Source organism: Thalassophryne amazonica, chromosome 2, assembly GCF_902500255.1.
Source record: "Thalassophryne amazonica chromosome 2, fThaAma1.1, whole genome shotgun sequence".
NCBI classification, from domain to species: domain Eukaryota; kingdom Metazoa; phylum Chordata; class Actinopteri; order Batrachoidiformes; family Batrachoididae; genus Thalassophryne; species Thalassophryne amazonica.
The window spans coordinates 69,635,310-69,653,835 of record NC_047104.1 but is presented as its reverse complement, the minus strand read 5'-3'; the positions used below and the strand labels follow the sequence as shown (position 1 = coordinate 69,653,835).

The following is an 18,526-nucleotide window of genomic DNA, read 5'->3' as shown; positions in this document are numbered from 1 at the left end:
AGTGGCCATGGCTACTGTTGACTTGTGAGCTGGGGCATTGTCTTGATGGAACAACACCCCTTTCATCAGCTTTCCTGGTCACTTCTTTTTGATAGCCTTGCATAACTGTCTCAGTAGGTTAGAATATTACTGTCCATTTATGATTTGTCCCTTTTCAAGTTAGTCCACGAACACAATGCCCTTGGCATCCCAGAAAACTGAAACCATGACCTTCCCCACAGACGAAACGACCATGGCCTTCTTTGGAGGTGGTGACCTTGGGTGTTTCCACTGCATTTTGTTTTTTTTTTGTCTCTGGTTCAAAGTGGTGAACCCAACACTCATCCTGGGTAAGAAAATGTTCCATGTAATTGGCTGGATCCTCTTCAAATTGCGCCAAGTTTGCCTTCGACATGACTAGCCTGGTGCGTTTCCCACCGAGCTGACACCTTTTGACATTCCAAGTTCTTCATGCAGAATGTGTTCAATTCTCTCACGGGATATTCCCACAGCATCTGCTAGCTGATTAATCATCGATCGTCTGTCGTCCATCACCATTTCATGAACAAGGTCAATGTTTTTCTGGGTTGTGGCTGTTGCAGGCCGCCCAGACCTTGGGTCGTCTTCAAGGCTCTCTCTGCCCCTCTTAAATTCAGCTGCCCACTTCTGCACTGTAGATACGGAGGGAGCCTCATCCCCTAATGTAGCAACCATATCCGCATGAATGTCCTTGGGCTTTAACCCCTTCTTATGCAGGTACTTAATCACACCGCGATGCCAGATTTTGTCCATTTTTGCCGTTTCCCTCTACCACAAACTTTCTAACTTGGCTATGAACCACACACTACCTCACAACCTGGAAGAAAAAAACACAGTCAGTCATCAGAAGAGTTGAACTTAATGCATGCCAAGTTTTATTGAAATGGCATTTCTCCTTCTTGGTGAGCCTTAGAACTTTTCAACCTACCCTCGTAGGAACAGTAACAGACTCTGAGGATCCTCTCACTCACTTCAAAGGATCGAAGTTTGCGCAGCAGATAAATCCTCTGCTGTGCTTTTTTACAGATGGCCTCTGTGTTGTCATCAAATATCAGTTTAGCATCAAAAATGGTTCCCAGATATTTATATTGCTCCACTATCTGGACATCTTCATCATGAATGATGATAGGAGTATGAACACTCTTACATTTCCTGAAATCTGTAATGATTTCTTTTGTTTTTGCAATGTTCAGGACCAGATAGTTTTGATCACACCATGTGACAAATGAAGACAGGGCCGAGCCATGCCCCTGATCATCGCTCCGTAGAAGGGACAGCAACACTGTGTTATCAGAGAATTTGACAAAGTATGTGTTGCTGTTTGGGCTCCTACACCCGTCTGTGTACAAAATAAAAAGAAGTGACGATAGTACACATCCTTGAGGAGAGCCGGTATTGGACACAAGAGCATCAGAAATCTGCCCATTTACCCGCACACGCTGCACTCTATTAGTGAGAAAGTCCAGAAGGATTGCCAGCAGCTGATCAGGTAGATTAAAATGTGAAGAGAGTCTCTCAATTAAAACATGCGGTTGCATTTTATTAAAAGCTGATGAGAAGTCTGCAAATAAAAGCCGTGCAAAAGTTCCAGGATTTTCAAGGTGATTTAAAACTTTGTCAATAATAAATATTTTAGCATCCTCCACCCCTTTACTGGGCTGATAGGCAAATTGTAGAGGATCCATTTTGTCAGCAGTACAAAATAAGATAATGTCTTTTAAAAGTTTCTCAAACAGTTTCATCATCAGGGGAGTAAGAGCAATAGGTCTAAAATCATTAGGCTCTTTCGGTCGTGTGGACTTTATGCTAGGAATACAACATCTGTAGGCCATTTCCTGGATACATCTGTGTGTGGTGCCTCCTGATGCATTTGTCTCCAGCCTCAGTCCACTCCTTGTGAAGCTCCCTGAAGATCTTGAATCAAATTTACCTCAGTTTTCTCAAGGCTGCAGTCTTCTCTGTTGCTTGTGCATCTTTTCCTGCCACACCTTTCCCTTCCAGTCAAATTTCCATGAATATGCTTTGATACAACACTCTGTGAACTGCCAGTCCTTTCAGCATTGACCATCTGTGTTGTACCCTCCTTCTGCAGGGTGTCAGTGAGTGTCTTCTGGACAGCTGTCAAGTCAACAATCTTTCCCATATTGTGGTTGTGTGTACTGAGCCATACTGCAAGATTCATGGTAGTTGTATTTATACTGCATAAATAGAGTTACTCAGACTTGAAAGGAAATACAGTAAAACTTGCATATAATGGATTCAGGTCGATCAGATAATTTTGTCCATTACAATCGAAATACATTATATGTATAAAAGAGATAAAATCTGTGATATGCATAAAATGGACAAAATGTGTTAAAGGTATAAAACAGACAAAATCCGTTATATGTATGTAATGGATTAGTTACAGTCAGGAAGCACCGAACAATCTACAGGAAACCTGAACTGGGACCTGCCTCAATTAATGGCCGGATCAAAACTTTGTCTGAAAAAAATAAACACCTGCCTTAAATAAACGCCGGACTTTATGTGCATTAAAAAGATTACAGTTTGTCGAGTCACTCTTTTTTCTAAGTCGGTTGCAGAGTGTTACATTAAAATCCTAAAGCCTAATTTATGCTTCTGCAGCTCTGTAATTGTGTGGCCATGCAATGACATCGGCATGCGTGTTAATCTTTTAAAGTTCTCCATCGCGTCTTCATGTAATTTGCAGCAGGAACAGTGGCTTTTTTCTGGATTCATTTGTCCCTCAACAAGCTTCTTTATACAATCATCCACCTCCAAACCAAAGCTAAAATGTATAATTTCCTCCATGAATTGCTGGTTATTTGAGCATGTTTTTCCAACTCCTGTTGTGAAGTCGGTCATATTTGCGGACTTTTCTGCCAAATGTATTTGATCAATGATCGAAATGAAATCAGCGTGCGCACTGCAAAAACTCTTAAAATATGATTGGAGAGGAAGGAGTGAAACCAGAAAAGTAACAAGTCACAGCCTTTTACGGTTGGTGTCTGACTGGCTCTGGTTGTGATTGTGATTGATGGTTGTGATTGAAGGCTCTTTGGTTTGTCACACCCAGGGATATGTGTGAAACTTAACACTATATTACAGTGCAGGCAGCAAGGCCCCTGTCTGAGCACGGTTTGAAAAAATAAACGGCCGGTCTTTTAATCACGGAAATACAGTACCCGCTTTCCTCGAATCGGCAAATGTCAATGCTGAACTTTATTTCATACCTCTGTTACTATGCACGTCCAAACTGCTTTGTCTGGTATATGCGAGGGGTCTTTAATGGAAATGCATTGCAATCAGGCGGGATGTTTTGTCTGATGTGAACGAAAATCGATTATACAAAATCCGGTATATACAGTGTTTATTACATGGGAAACCATACAGAAGAATTGAGGCTTTTGTCCGGTGAGTGCAAGTATCCACTTTATACGTTGACGGTTTAGGCAAATTTTACTATATTCTAATATTTTCAGATACTTTTTTCTGTAGGTTGTAATTAAATGAAATTAAAAAATGCTTGAAACCTTTTAATCAATCAATCAATTTTATTTATATAGCGCAAAATCACAACAAATAGTTGCCCCAAGGCGCTTTATATTGTAAGGCAAGGCCATACAATAATTACGTAAAAATCCCAACGGTCAAAACGACCCCCTGTGAGCAAGCACTTGGCGACAGTAGGAAGGAAAAACTCCCTTTTAACAGGAAGAAACCTCCAGCAGAACCAGGCTCAGGGAGGGGCAGTCTTCTGCTGGGACTGGTTGGGCTGAGGGAGAGAACCAGGAAAAAGACATGCTGTGGAGGGGAGCAGAGATCAATCACTAATGATTAAATGCAGAGTGGTGCATACAGAGCAAAAAGAGAAAGAAACACTCAGTGCATCATGGGAACCCCCCAGCAGTCTAAGTCTATAGCAGCATAACTAAGGGATGGTTCAGGGTCACCTGATCCAGCCCTAACTATAAGCTTTAGCAAAAAGGAAAGTTTTAAGCCTAATCTTAAAAGTAGAGAGGGTGTCTGTCTCCCTGATCCGAATTGGGAGCTGGTTCCACAGGAGAGGAGCCTGAAAGCTGAAGGCTCTGTGCCTCCCATTCTGCTCTTACAAACCCTAGGAACTACAAGTAAGCCTGCAGTCTGAGAGTGAAGCGCTCTATTGGGGTGATATGGTACTATGAGGTCCCTAAGATAAGATGGGACCTGATTATTCAAAACCTTATAAGTAAGAAGAAGAATTTTAAATTCTATTCTAGAATTAACAGGAAGCCAATGAAGAGAGGCCAATATGGGTGAGATATGCTCTCTCCTTCTAGTCCCCGTTAGTACTCTAGCTGCAGCATTTTGAATTAACTGAAGGCTTTTCAGGGAACTTTTAGGACAACCTGATAATAATGAATTACAATAGTCCAGCCTAGAGGAAATAAATGCATGAATTAGTTTTTCAGCATCACTCTGAGACAAGACCTTTCTAATTTTAGAGATATTGCGTAAATGCAAAAAAGCAGTCCTACATATTTGTTTAATATGCGCTTTGAATGACATATCCTGATCAAAAATGACTCCAAGATTTCTCACAGTATTACTAGAGGTCAGGGTAATGCCATCCAGAGTAAGGATCTGGTTAGACACCATGTTTCTAAGATTTGTGGGGCCAAGTACAATAACTTCAGTTTTATCTGAGTTTAAAAGCAGGAAATTAGAGGTCATCCATGTCTTTATGTCTGTAAGACAATCCTGCAGTTTAGCTAATTGGTGTGTGTCCTCTGGCTTCATGGATAGATAAAGCTGGGTATCATCTGCGTAACAATGAAAATTTAAGCAATGCCGTCTAATAATACTGCCTAAGGGAAGCATGTATAAAGTGAATAAAATTGGTCCTAGCACAGAACCTTGTGGAACTCCATAATTAACCTTAGTCTGTGAAGAAGATTCCCCATTTACATGAACAAATTGTAATCTATTAGATAAATATGATTCAAACCACCGCAGCGCAGTGCCTTTAATACCTATGGCATGCTCTAATCTCTGTAATAAAATTTTATGGTCAACAGTATCAAAAGCAGCACTGAGGTCTAACAGAACAAACACAGAGATGAGTCCACTGTCTGAGGCCATAAGAAGATCATTTGTAACCTTCACTAATGCTGTTTCTGTACTATGATGAATTCTAAAACCTGACTGAAACTCTTCAAATAGACCATTCCTCTGCAGATGATCAGTTAGCTGTTTTACAACTACCCTTTCAAGAATTTTTGAGAGAAATTTTTAGTTTTTAATTTTTTAGTTATGTAGTCTAAAATATCTCAAATCTGCACTATCTAAAATAACTGACAAAAATGTTAGTTTTTCATGATTTTTTTGTTTTTGTTTTTTTGTGTTTTTTGTTTTGTTTTTTTTTTTGTAGATGTGCTTTGTTTTGGAATTGTTCCTTTGTCAAAATTACTTGTGGCCTTTGAGAATGAAGGTACTGTGTATAAATCAGCTGTAATTCCTATATAGCTGATGTGATATTTCTTTGTAGAATCCTTTGAATTATAAACCTGAAAGTCTAAACGACATGCACATCTTAATTGTTTCATTTCAACTGTATTATGATGGTGTACATTCACACAAAAAAGTCATTGTCCAAATCCTTGTGGATCTGACCGTAAATGCTCAGTGTCTGCATCAATCATTGCAGAATCTGATAGGTTACGTGTATCGGTTCATGACAACTGCTTATGCTGTCATTTCCCAGTCAGTGCGGTCTGTCCCTCCCCTTTCCGACTGTTTGAAACCTGTTCCATCCTGTTTGTCACTGCTTGTAAATGTGGCCATTTTTTCCTGCTCTAAAGGATTTTGCAGAATGCAGACCCTGATTTCACTTGCATTTTGTGGATGTTGATCTTTCACTTGAAAGAGACTGAACTGTGTTGTATTTGAAATGTTGAGCATCATATTGAAACTGTATTTTAATCAGACGCACCATTTTCAAATCAAAGTATTTACCTGCCTATTGGCCACAGTGCTCTCTCTCCTCTGGGTTCACAGAGATCACATCAAAGTCAGTAGGTGTTGCGGTGAACGTAGTGCTAGCTTGCTGAGCTTAAAGGACTGATATTGTTACAGTGCTGTGCACTGACATGACTTTTCATCTCCGTGTCTGCACTCACGCCGTCACCATGGTGGGAAATCTATGTCTGTAGAAATGTGGTGACAGTGTAAGAATCTGAAATTAGATTTCTGTGCGAACTTTTACACTTCCTGCTCTGCTTGTAACAAGTGAAGTCATTGTTAGGGGAACCAGAAAAAAAATTAAAAGTACAAAAAATACTGTTGTATTGACATCCTTTCTTCCTTTCCTTTTCCTTCCCTCCCTTCTGTTTGTCTTCTTTTTGCCATTCATCCACCTGGCTCCCATCATACCTTCATATTTGTTTTATTTCTTGCTTGACTGCAGTGATAAGGACCTGCTCAGTCAGACTCGAACACTTGCTATGTCCTTTGTTAAGTGTGCCAGCACAGACACAGAGCACCAGTACAAGCTAGTCAAGGACATCTCCTTCTGAGGGCACACACACAACTGCCAATGACTGTGTCAACAACAGGACAACTTAATGGAACCTTCCTCTTTTATTTGTACATAATATTTAAATGGTTTTATGACGAGCGCAGTCACACAACCAGATGTAACAGGAACAGGAAGTTCATGAGGAAGATCCTCTACAGGCAACTTTTACAGCTGTGTTTGTGCTAGATAGGTTTCCCCGGAAGTGTCCCTGTAACTCTACTTTGTACTCATTTTGCATTGGGAATGCAAGTAAGTTATTTTTATTAGCAAATAATTTGTCTATAGTTATATTGTAGAAAGTTTTTTTTTTCCCCCAACAAATTGATTAGTTGATGAAAAATGCCCATTAATGTCCCAGAGCCCAAAAGTACATCATATTCCATGAGCCAAGCATGTTTTCAGTATCACAAGAGGTGGAAAAATTACAGACCAGTTCATTGTAGCATGGCCTACACAAAAATGTATAATAACCTTCCCATATTGTAAGCTATAACTTGATTGGGGTTCAGTTAAGAACCAGAATTTTAAAATGTGTCAGTCATGTTAATCATAAATATTACAAAAAAGTAAAGCTTGGATTATCTACAGCCTGAGGTTATTGAGTTGTTTGATACAAATAGTAAAAATGGTGTTAAAATCTTATTTTGGTCTGTAGAGGGCTCAAAAATTAAAGTAGTCCAATTTTAGAGAAAAAAAAAGGTAAAATTGTATCACACCCACCCCCTCCCGACAGGTTCAATCACATCTGGGTGCATGCACTGTTGCCATGCTTTTCCGCACCCATAACAGCAGCACATTGAGTCCTAGATGGTATGGCAACCACCCAGGCAAACAACGGGTCTAACCTCACATCTCTCAACAATTGACTTTAATTTGGATGACCGATATGTAGACCTGGGATTGATTTCACCTGCATTGTGCCAGTCTACCCAGTTGTACATGGGTACCAGCCTTGTTTGGGGAAGTAAACTGATGGATTCTGTGTCCCACCCAACTCTCATCCACTTCACACAACAGAATCTGGGGTTAAGCACCAACCAGCGTAAGAGCCAATACACATTGGACTTACAGTGCCTTGCAAAAGTATTCGCCCCCTTCCTATTTCACACATTTTAATTTGTTTATGGCATTTCAAATACAAAAGGTAAATTGAGCTTTTCAATATAAAAAGTTCTAAAATTATCTTCCTTAGACTCCAACTGAAAGTAAATCTCTACAACTTGATATAAATGAATAAAAAAAAAAATATAAAAGCCAAGCTGATGGGTTGCATAAGTAATCAGCCCCTTTGGTATAATACCTGTAAATAATCAGTTTAATTGCCAGTCTTCTTCAGACAAGTCAGGGGATGGATACATGAACATTTCGAAGTCACTGAATATGTCTTGAACATTTTGTATCCCCAGTTATACAGCTTCATGATTAAGTGGTACAGTGGAGGGTTTTCTTTCACCAAAACATTAAATCTAGGCTTGCATCTCAGATGTACCTTCTGGCAAGCTACCAGTGGTGGGCACAGATAACCAAAAAAATTAACTTTGATAACAGATAATCAGATAACTGAAAAGTTATCTTTGATAAAGATAAAACAATAAACCACCCAAGAATGTATCGGAAGTTACAGATAACCGATAAATTCCAGTATTGTCTCTGATACATTTGCAACTACTAACAAGCTGAATTTGAGCTTTAACACCACGATCACTTCTGGTAGCATCAAAAGCGACAACAGACCCAAACAATGAGCCCGCACTTGTGTCTTTGAACATCTTGGCCCCTGCTGGAAGCTCTTGTTTACTACATGGCTTTCAGCACAGAAGCAAGCTGAGAGGAGCCGCAAAGCTCAGCTCTTTATCCAATCACAACGCTCCCGTCAGGCGGAGGTCTTGGAAAGTAAAGCAATGCTGAGTTATGGTTTGGTGTATAAATAAAATGAATACTGATAGAATACCTCCATTAATGTCAATTCTGTCATTTGTACAAAGTTAAAATATAACATATATCTTTTAATGTTGAATAATGCACTAAATCTGAAGTTTTGTAACAAACACAGACAGATCGCAAAGGATTCTGGGTAAAATGTGCCTCCACTAAACACTGATTGGTTGAGTCATTCATTATGTAAACCAACACGTTAATGTGACGTGTTGGTGTTTACAGATAAATATGCTTTTGTAAAATATTCTATTTTTTATTTGTAAAAACAGGCATTTTTAAGGAGCCCTGGAAGTGTCATCGCAAAATGTTTTGCATGTGGAGAGAATGTGCTCTCATTTTATTATATTGTGTGCACGTTTTATGATGTGCGCATGTTTTAAGCATCATTTGAGTAAAACAAGGGCACAATCTACTTAAACGTGGCCACAATTTGCAAAACTTGCACTCAATATTGTCTTGACACATAAATGTTGGCTATTAGCCAACAAACCAGAAGACTGTGTAATACATTTCCCTATTAGAAATGGATCTGGTCAGAGTGTATCATCATGGTTTGGTCACACAAGGACATATAGAGAACTCCAGCTGCCCAGCATGGCATCATCTGGAGTTTAAGCACATTAAAAAGGATGCTGAGGGCGACGCTTCTTCCCTTCGTGAGGATGACAATTTAGGTCATATTATGAAGTTAATTTTGAACAAAAGGAAAACGTGCGCACGTTTTATTAATTTGAGAGCACATTTTATTAATTTGTGGGCTCAATTAAAGGAAAACATGCGCACAAATTATCATGGCTAGAAAAAAATATCACTTTAAGTGACCTCTGGGAGTACGGATGGGACTACGAAACTTTTAAGTTAAAGCTTCTGTTTACGTTTTGCTCCTGGAAACACGAGTCCGATGTGTGGTTTTTGAAAGTACAGTGGGCCTCATGTATCTAAGTTGTGCACTTGTGGCGTAAATTTACGGTGTAAATTTGAAGTATACCAAAGTTGCCGTGACATGTATCAAGCAGTGTGCACCTGCCTATTTCCGGCGTACGCCTGACGTCACCTTGATAAATGCTGCGGGTGAAAACAATCGTAATTATAATAAACACGCCCATAAATATTCAGACTTCGCTTCAGACACACCCTCATTTTACGACATGGAAGCCAGGAAGACGGCAAAGAAAAAGAACTCCACCAATCACGACGCGTGCCAATAGAGCGTCAAAAGCGGCCATCGCGTCAATTGTTTTGTAGTATAATCAAAAAAGTGTTACAGTGGTCCCTCATTTATTGCGGGAGTTACGTTCTAAAAATAGCCCGTAATACGCGAAACCGCGATGTAGTCACAATTATTATAGACGTTTTAAAGCTGTAAAACCCCTCACTACACACTTTATACACTCTCAAAGTTCAAACCTTAGTAGAAAAATAAGACCAACCTGTTTTCAGGCCCAAACATTTGTTTGAGAAATAAAAATAGAACGTTTTCCTATAAATAATTATGATGGCTTTTAGAACTAACGAATTTAATTTTAAAACAAAGAAATTATTAATATTGACTGACCGGAGGGAGTTCCGGGAACCACATGACCAAGATGGCGACTTAGCGCTGTGGCTCCGACACCGTGTTCTTGTTTTTTTTATGAACAAAACCCTTATTAACTGCCAACTTTCACTTTACACGCTGCGTGGGGGTCATGTGAAAGACAACGTCCATGAAACAGTGCGATCTTTTCACCCGCGGACGCAAAACGAGTACCAGAACAACCCCGACAAATCTCCAGGATAGCACGGATGCTAATGCTACTACTAACACGGAGTGTGCTAATATGGCTAGCATCGAAGATGTACTGTCAGAACTAAAGTCAATGCGTTCAGACTTTGGAGGAAGACTCGGTGGTATTGATCAAAAATTGAGCAATATGTCATCCGCCCTCACAACATTAGAGAGTAACCTAACACAGACAATACAAGACGTCTCTGCAAACACGACTCGCATTGAACAGGCCGAAGCCCGCATAGCCACATCCGAAACTAAACAGGAGGAAGCCGACACAACTCTACAAACTGCTCTTAAGCGCATTGCTTCCCTGGAGGCTAAATTGGAGGACGTGGAAAATCGTGGAAGACGTAAAAATCTCCGTGTGTTTGGAATACGTGAAGGAGTCGAGGGGAATAGTAGACTTATCGACTATATTACTGAGATGCTACCGAAATGGCTGGGCCTGACGCACCGTTCATTTACATTGGAACGAGCCCACCGCACACCAGCAACAGCCAGACCAGGCCAGAACAGAGCCGTTCTGATCCGGTTTCTAAACTTACAAGAGAGAGAGTTTGTTTACCGAGAAGCAAGAAAACAACAAATCTTGCACGATGGCCAGAGGATCACGTTTGCACAAGACTTCTCGGCCGAAACAGCCCGGACAAGAAAGAACTTTCAACCCGTCATCAAGAACTTCATCGACATTAACGCTTTCCGTGGGTTTCAATACAATCCATGCAGGATTAGAATTCTCCATGACAGTAAGATCCACCTTTTTTCCACACCTAAGGAAGCAGAGGAATTCTACAGGCGACTTCAAGGTTCCACGGAGAACACTGGTGGCGTTTGAACTGAAACGTGGTAATATGTGGATCAAGAATTTCCTGATATAAAACAAACATTTCTAAGCAGGTGATACCTGATAAATACAGGGTGTGTTTTTGTTTTGTTTTGTTTTTCTTATGTCTATATTTTCATTTAAAATATTTTTTGTTTATTTACTAAGCTAAGCTTCAGTAACTCAAGGTTATAGTTGGCAGTTATAATTTGGATATCAATAGCAATATATACAGTATACTGTTATTTTTACATCTTCCATTGTTATACTTATTTCAAGGGGGTTAAGAGACATTAGAACTAACATGGTGTTGGGGTGTCGATGTTGGAACAAGGGAGAAAGGTCATGTTGGTTAGCTTCTCCCCAGTATTGTGGATCGGCATCCTGGGGAACTTCAGTGTTCAAAGGGGTGGGGTTCTCATTCCACTGGATGGAATACCAGGGGTGGGTAAGGGGAAGTTTAAAATATGTTCTGGGTTCAATGTGTGTGTATATATGTGTATGAATGAGTATGACTGTGTAAATGTGCACTTTATCAAGGAAAGAGGTATGGTGATTTTTGGTCCTAATCTTATTTATCATAAATCACTAAATGGAAAGTAAAAAAGAATATATTGATGCTCTTATTACAAGCTGGAATGTCAGGGGAATGAGAAAATTAATTAAAGTGAAAAAAATATTGAATAGAATAAAGCTGTTAAAATCTAAAATTATTTACCTACAAGAATCACACCTGACTATGCAAGATATCAAAATACTAACCAAAAGATGGCCTGGCCAAGTGTTTCATGCGTGCTTCACTAGTCATGCCAGAGGGGTTTTAATTTTGATCCATAAATCAATACCATTTCAGAAATCCAAGGTCATTATTGATCCAGGAGGAAGATATATTACAAGGTACTATATTCTCTCAAAAGATGAATCTTATAAATATTTATGGCCCCAACTATGACTCCCCATCCTTTTTTGAAAATCTTTTTCTTAATATTTCCACTTCAGATGGAATGTGTATTATGGGGGGAGACTTTAATTGCACTCTCAACCCAGTCTTAGACCGTTCATCCCAAAGTGATAGCACACATATGAAAACCAGGAAGATACTTCATAACTATATGAAAGATCTAAAACTGCATGATATATGGAGGATTAGAAATCCAAATAGTATTCAATATTCCTGTTTTTCAGGCAGCTGTAAAAGCCACTCGCGCATTGATTATTTTTTAACATCCGTAGATTTGGAGCCGTGTTGGTATAATAGCATTGTACTGAGTGATCACGCGCCGGTTTCTGTTAAGATACAATTGGGTAAAATAGTGTATAGTCCAAAAAGATGGAGATTACAGACCTTCTTGTTACAAGATGAAGTATTCGTAAAATTTGTAGAAAAATGTATAGATAATTATTTTGACTGTAATAAAGAAGAAACATCCGCTAGTATTAGATGGGAAGCTTTTAAAGCCTATATACGAGGTGAAATAATAAGTTTTATAGGGACTAGAAATAAAAAATATAACATGGAGATTAAATTAATGGAACAACAAATTAAAACTTTAGAAAATGAATTTTATAACACTAATGACCTAGACAAACTGCAAAATTTAAGAATTATGAGAACTAAATACGATAAACTAACAACTGAAAAAGTTTAATGTGGACGAAGCAAGCATATTACGACCAGGGAGAAAAAGCAAGTAAACTGTTAGCCTGGAGGATAAAAAAAAATGCAATCAGACAGAGCAATTCTTAGTATAAAAACAAACTTGGATGATCTAACTTATGACCCTCTAGAAATAAACGATAGCTTTAGGACATTTTATGAACATTTGTATAAATCAGAATGTAACGTGAACGAAGAAATCCAAAACAACTTCCTGGATAAATTACAATTTCCAAAACTGTCAGAGGAAGATAATGAAATATTGGACAGGACATTGACAATTACTGATATAAAAGAAGCAATAGGAAGTTTGAACAGCGGCAGAGCACCGGGGCCAGATGGACTGCCGGTAGAATTCTATAAGATGTTCAAAGATAAAGTAGCCCAGCCACTCTTAGACATGTTTAAAGAATCATACAAAATTGGGACCCTCCCAGACACCCTAAGATTAGCAACTATCATCCTCATTTTAAAACCTAACAAACCACAAACAGATTGTGCATCATATAGGGGAATAAGTCTCATGGGATGCGATTTGAAAATATTGTGCAAAGTGCTCTCCAGAAGACTAGAAAGGTGTGTACCCAAATTGATATTGGATGATCAACAAGGATTCGTTCAACAGAGACAAGGCTATCATAATATCAGACGTGTGTTAAATGTATTATATGAGAAACATAATGCTCGTGATACAGCAATATTGTCAGTAGATGCACGTCAAGCGTTTGATAGGATAGAATGGCACTATCTGTTGAAACTACTCCCAAGATATGGAATGGGGGAAAACTTCATCAAATGGATTAAGTTGTTATATACAAACCCCACTGCCCAAGTTTTAACTAACAATAACCTTTCCAGACCATTTCATTTACAACGTTCCACTAGACAAGGGTGCCCCCTGTCACCAATTCTTTTCATACTAGCTATGGAACCCCTGGCTATAGCGGTGAGAGCCCAGGTAGGACTCTCGGGAGTCAACATTGGTGGTAGAAATCATTTGATATCCTTATTTGCGGATGACATAATATTCTTTTTAACAGACTTAAAGAACACTATTCCTAACCTGATGAACCTGCTTGAGAAATTTGGCGAATTTTCCGGATATAAAATCAATAATAGTAAATCAGTACTACTGTTTCTTAATGATGAGGACAGGAAATCCCCTCCAATAAAAACCAAATTCACTATCACTACAGATGGGTTCAAGTATCTGGGAGTCCAAATCACCCCAGATATAGATAAAATTGTCACTATAAATTACGATCCCTTGGTAGATGAGGTCACAGAAACACTTGGTCGCTGGTCAAGTTTACCTATTTCTATGATAGGACGCATTAATATAATAAAGATGTCAATTTTACCAAAATTTTTATATTATTTTCAAACACTTCCTTTGCCACTACCTCAATCATTTTTTGATAAATTGAACAAAATATTCAGTGAATTCATATGGAACAAGAGGAAAGCAAGACTTCGGTTCAAGCTACTTTATTTACCTTATGAAAGAGGGGGCCTTCAATTTCCAAACCTTCAGTGGTATTATATGGCAGCACAATTAACATCAGCATTGCACTATTTCAGTACAGGCACTCCTCCAGCTTGGGTATCCATCGAGCAACAATCAATCCCAAATTTACCAATAAACAACTATCTATATTCATCTGATATAAAACTACTTAAAAAACAAACAAAAAATCCATTTCTAAAAAACACAATAACTGTATGGTACAATGCCCATAAACTTGTCAAAAACCCTATAACAATATCTCGTTTCTCACCTATATGGAACAATAACCAGTTCATACCAGGTAGGATGGATGGAGGATTCAAATTATGGAAAGACAAAGGCATTCAGACAATCAAGGACCTATATGTAGATGGAAAACTGCTTACATTCAATGAATTGTGTGAAAAATTTCAAATCCCCAAAAAGCACTTTTTTAAATATTTACAAATAAGAAATTTTATATCATCAAAATATAGAGAAAGTACGAATATCCCCTGTCTATCAACAATTCAAGAAATTGCTATAAAACACCAGAAAGGGAAAGGTCTATTATCAAAATTTTACAACCTGCTCATGGTCCATTCTAAAGATTCAACACTAGATAAATTGAATGCTTGGAGGAATGACTTGCATGAAGATATAAGTGAAACTGAATGGAACGAAGCATGTTTAAGAGCACAGAAACAAACAATAAATACAAGACTTAAACTACTTCAATACAAATGGCTAACAAGGACATATATAACTTCTGAAATACTTCATATCTCTAATAATATTCCCGACACTTGTAATAAATGTGGTAACTTTAAAGGAACTCTTGTACACTGTCTTTGGGAATGCGCGACAATTCAACTTTTTTGGAAAAATGTAATTCAATGCTTAATGGAAATATTTAATATAAACATTCCACTTTGTGCAAAATTATGTATATTGGGAATATATCCTGATGGCCTATTGAAAAAAAAACAAGTGAAACTATTGGATTTTGGACTTTTACAAGCTAGAAGAGTTATTGCTCTGAATTGGAAGAATATTGAATATTTGAATATTATATCTATGAAATAGGAAATACAGAAGTCATCTCTACATTATTATTATTATGCATTTTCCTTTTTGTTACTGCTGAATAGTGATATTTGAGTGGATTGTGATAAATTGCGCAATGTAAGGTTTATATGTGCACAAGTATGGATGTGTGTGTGTGAAATGTATTGTTCTTCTTGTATATTGACATGTTCATATTGTCAATTATTGTTATATCCTTGCAAGAAAATTTAATAAAAATACTGGAAAAAAAAAAAAATATTGACTGACCAGTATTTCACAGTTCCTCTGATCGCGACTCTGCGTCCTGGCGCCGCGCCTTTTTCCACTGAGTCAAACCTCGCTGCAGGTGTCTTTTTCCGAGTGACAAAAACAGTTATGAGTAGTTGTTGGCGCTCTTTTTTCTTCTGGGCGAGAAGATTCTTATAAACAGACATGCAGAACACAGAACACTGTAAAAAAAAAAAAAAAAAGCATACAAAATTGGACTAAAGAATCCGTGAAACTGCAAGGCCGCGAAAGGTGAACCGCGTTATAGTGAGGGACCACTGTATTCTCTTTTCACGTCAATAATTCTTGACGTGGATATTTGCTCGTTCAATTAATAAGATACGCCTAATTTTTCAGATTTCTTTATTTTTAAAATGTATTTATTTATTTTATTGTAACAAACGAATAGAGAAGACAAAACCTGATTGCAGCACGGGAGAAGGGAATGACAACACTACAGTTGTAATTATCGATTTCATAGTCTAAAACGATCACACCACATAAAGTTAAGCTCAGCGCTGCTCTGGCTCCAGGCCCGAAGTCTGGAGAAAAAGGCGAGCAGCGCTTTCTTTGCAGTCAGCGCTGTGGCCACGGATCGTGCTCGATAGACCAACAATCCCGCAAAAGCGGGATTTGTATTGATTATTATGTAGTATAATCAGGAAAGTGTTATTTATGTAACATATGCATTGATTTGTATAATGGCATGTATAATGATGTATAATATATATATATAGTATAATGATTATCATGTTGATCATATTCATTTTTATGTGGATTCCAGTGCTGGTTCATTTTGGCGTATAATTTACACCACCTCTCGACCTGGTGTATATTTTCAGCGCAGCGTACGCCAACGACCACATTGATAAATGCCAAGTAGCGCACCCATTTTGGCGTACACCCCATATACGCTCAAATATCGCCGTACACAACGTTGATACATGAGGCCCAATGTGTGTAAGAACATAAATTGTGCGCTGTGAACTTTTACACCGTGCGGTTCTGTGGTACATTTTGAGCTGTACCAGAGTACAGTGACTGAAAATATATCAGCCCTGCTTCAGGGCCAATACTGCCATGAACACTACTGGCAAGTAGATGGCAGTAGAGACCTTGAAAACTTGCCAAAACAAAATTCCAGAGGGTAGAACTACACATCAGCTACGAAACATTTAACAGGTTGGTGCTCAACTGATTTTAAATTTTATAAATGTTTGTAGCTCTTCAGCTTTATTTACCACGTTATTGGTCAAAAAATTATTGGACAAAAATTTATGGCAAGATAATCCAGTTAATGGTTTTTAAAGTTATCTAAAAAGATAATCCGATAATGAAAACAATATCTTCGATAATTATTGGATTATCGGAACTGTGCCCACCACTGCAAGGTACAGTGGGGTAAAAAAGTATTTAGTCAGTCCCTGATTGTACAAGTTCTCCTACTTAGAAAGATGAGAGAGGTCTGTAATTTTCAACATAGGTACACTTCAACTGTGAGAGACAAAATTAGGAAAAAAAATGCAGGAAATCACATTGTAGGATTTTTAAAGAATTTATTTGTAAATTATGGTGGAAAATAAGTATTTGGTCAATAACAAAAGTTCAACTCAGTATTTTGTAACATGATCTTTGTTGGCAGTGACAGAGGTCAAACATTTCCTGTAAGTCTTCATCAGGTTTTCACACACTGTAGCTGGTATTTGGGCCCATTCCTCCTTGCAGCTCTCCTCTAGAGCAGTAGTGTTTTGAGGCTGTTGCTGGGCAACATGGACTTTCAACACCCTCAACAAATTTTCTATGGGGTTGACGTCTGGAGACTGGCTTGGCCACTCCAGGACCTTGAAATGCTTTTTACGGAACCACTCCTTCGTTGCCCGAGCAGTGTGTTTGGAATCATTGTCATGCTGGAAGACCCAGCCACGTTACATCTTCAGTGCTCTCACTGATGGAAGGAGGTTTTAGCTTAAAATCTCGTGATACGTGGCCACGTTCATTCTTCCCTTAACGCGGATCAGTCGTCCTGTCCCCTTTGCAGAAAAACAGCCCCAAAGCATGATGTTTCCACCCCCATGCTTCACAGTAGATATGGTGTTTTTGGAATGCAACTCAGCATTCTTCTTCCTCCAAACACGACCAGTTGAGTTTTTACCAAAAACTTCTATTTTGGTTTCATCTGACCACATGATATTCTCCTAATCCTCTTCTGGATCATCCATATGCTCTCTGGCAAACTTCAGACGGGCCTGGACATGTACTGGCTTAAGCAGGGGGACACGCCTAGCACTGCAGGATTTTAGTCCCTCTCTGCGTAGTGTGTAGCCTTTGTTACTTTGGTCCCAGCTCTCTGCAGGTCATTCATCAGGTCCCTCCATGTAGTTCTGGGATTTTTGTTCACTGTTCTCATGATCATTTTGACCCCACGGAATGACATCTTGCGTGGAGCCCCAGATCGAGGGAGATTGTCAGTGGTCTTGTATGTCCTCCATTTTATTACAGTTGCTCCCACAGTTGATTTATTCACACCAACCTGCTTGACTATTGTAGATTCACTCTTCCCAGCCTGATGCACATCTACAGTTTTCTTCCTGGTGTCCTTCAACAGCTCTTTGGTCTTGGCCATGGTTGAGTTTGGAGTCTGACTGTTTGAGGCTGTGGACAGGTGTCTTTTATACAGATAACGAGTTCCAACAGATGCCATTAATACATGTAACAGGTGGAGGACAGAAGAGCCTCTTAAAGAAGAAGTTACAGGTCTGTGAGAGCCAGAAATCTTGCTTGTTTGTGGGTGACCAAATACTTATTTTCCACCATAATTTACAAATAAATTCTTTAAAAATCCTACAATGTGATTTTCTGGATTTTTTTTTCCCTCATTTTTTCTCTCATAATTGAAGTGTACCTATGTTGAAAATTGCAGACCTCTCTCATCTTTCTAA

The 18,526-nt window shown here is 38.7% G+C and overlaps 1 protein-coding gene across 1 annotated transcript in view; it reads left to right on the top strand.

The window, feature by feature from the left end:
• The window catches only part of rufy2 (RUN and FYVE domain containing 2), a 128,999-nt gene that overhangs the window by 90,542 nt on the left and 19,931 nt on the right, over positions 1-18,526 (top strand).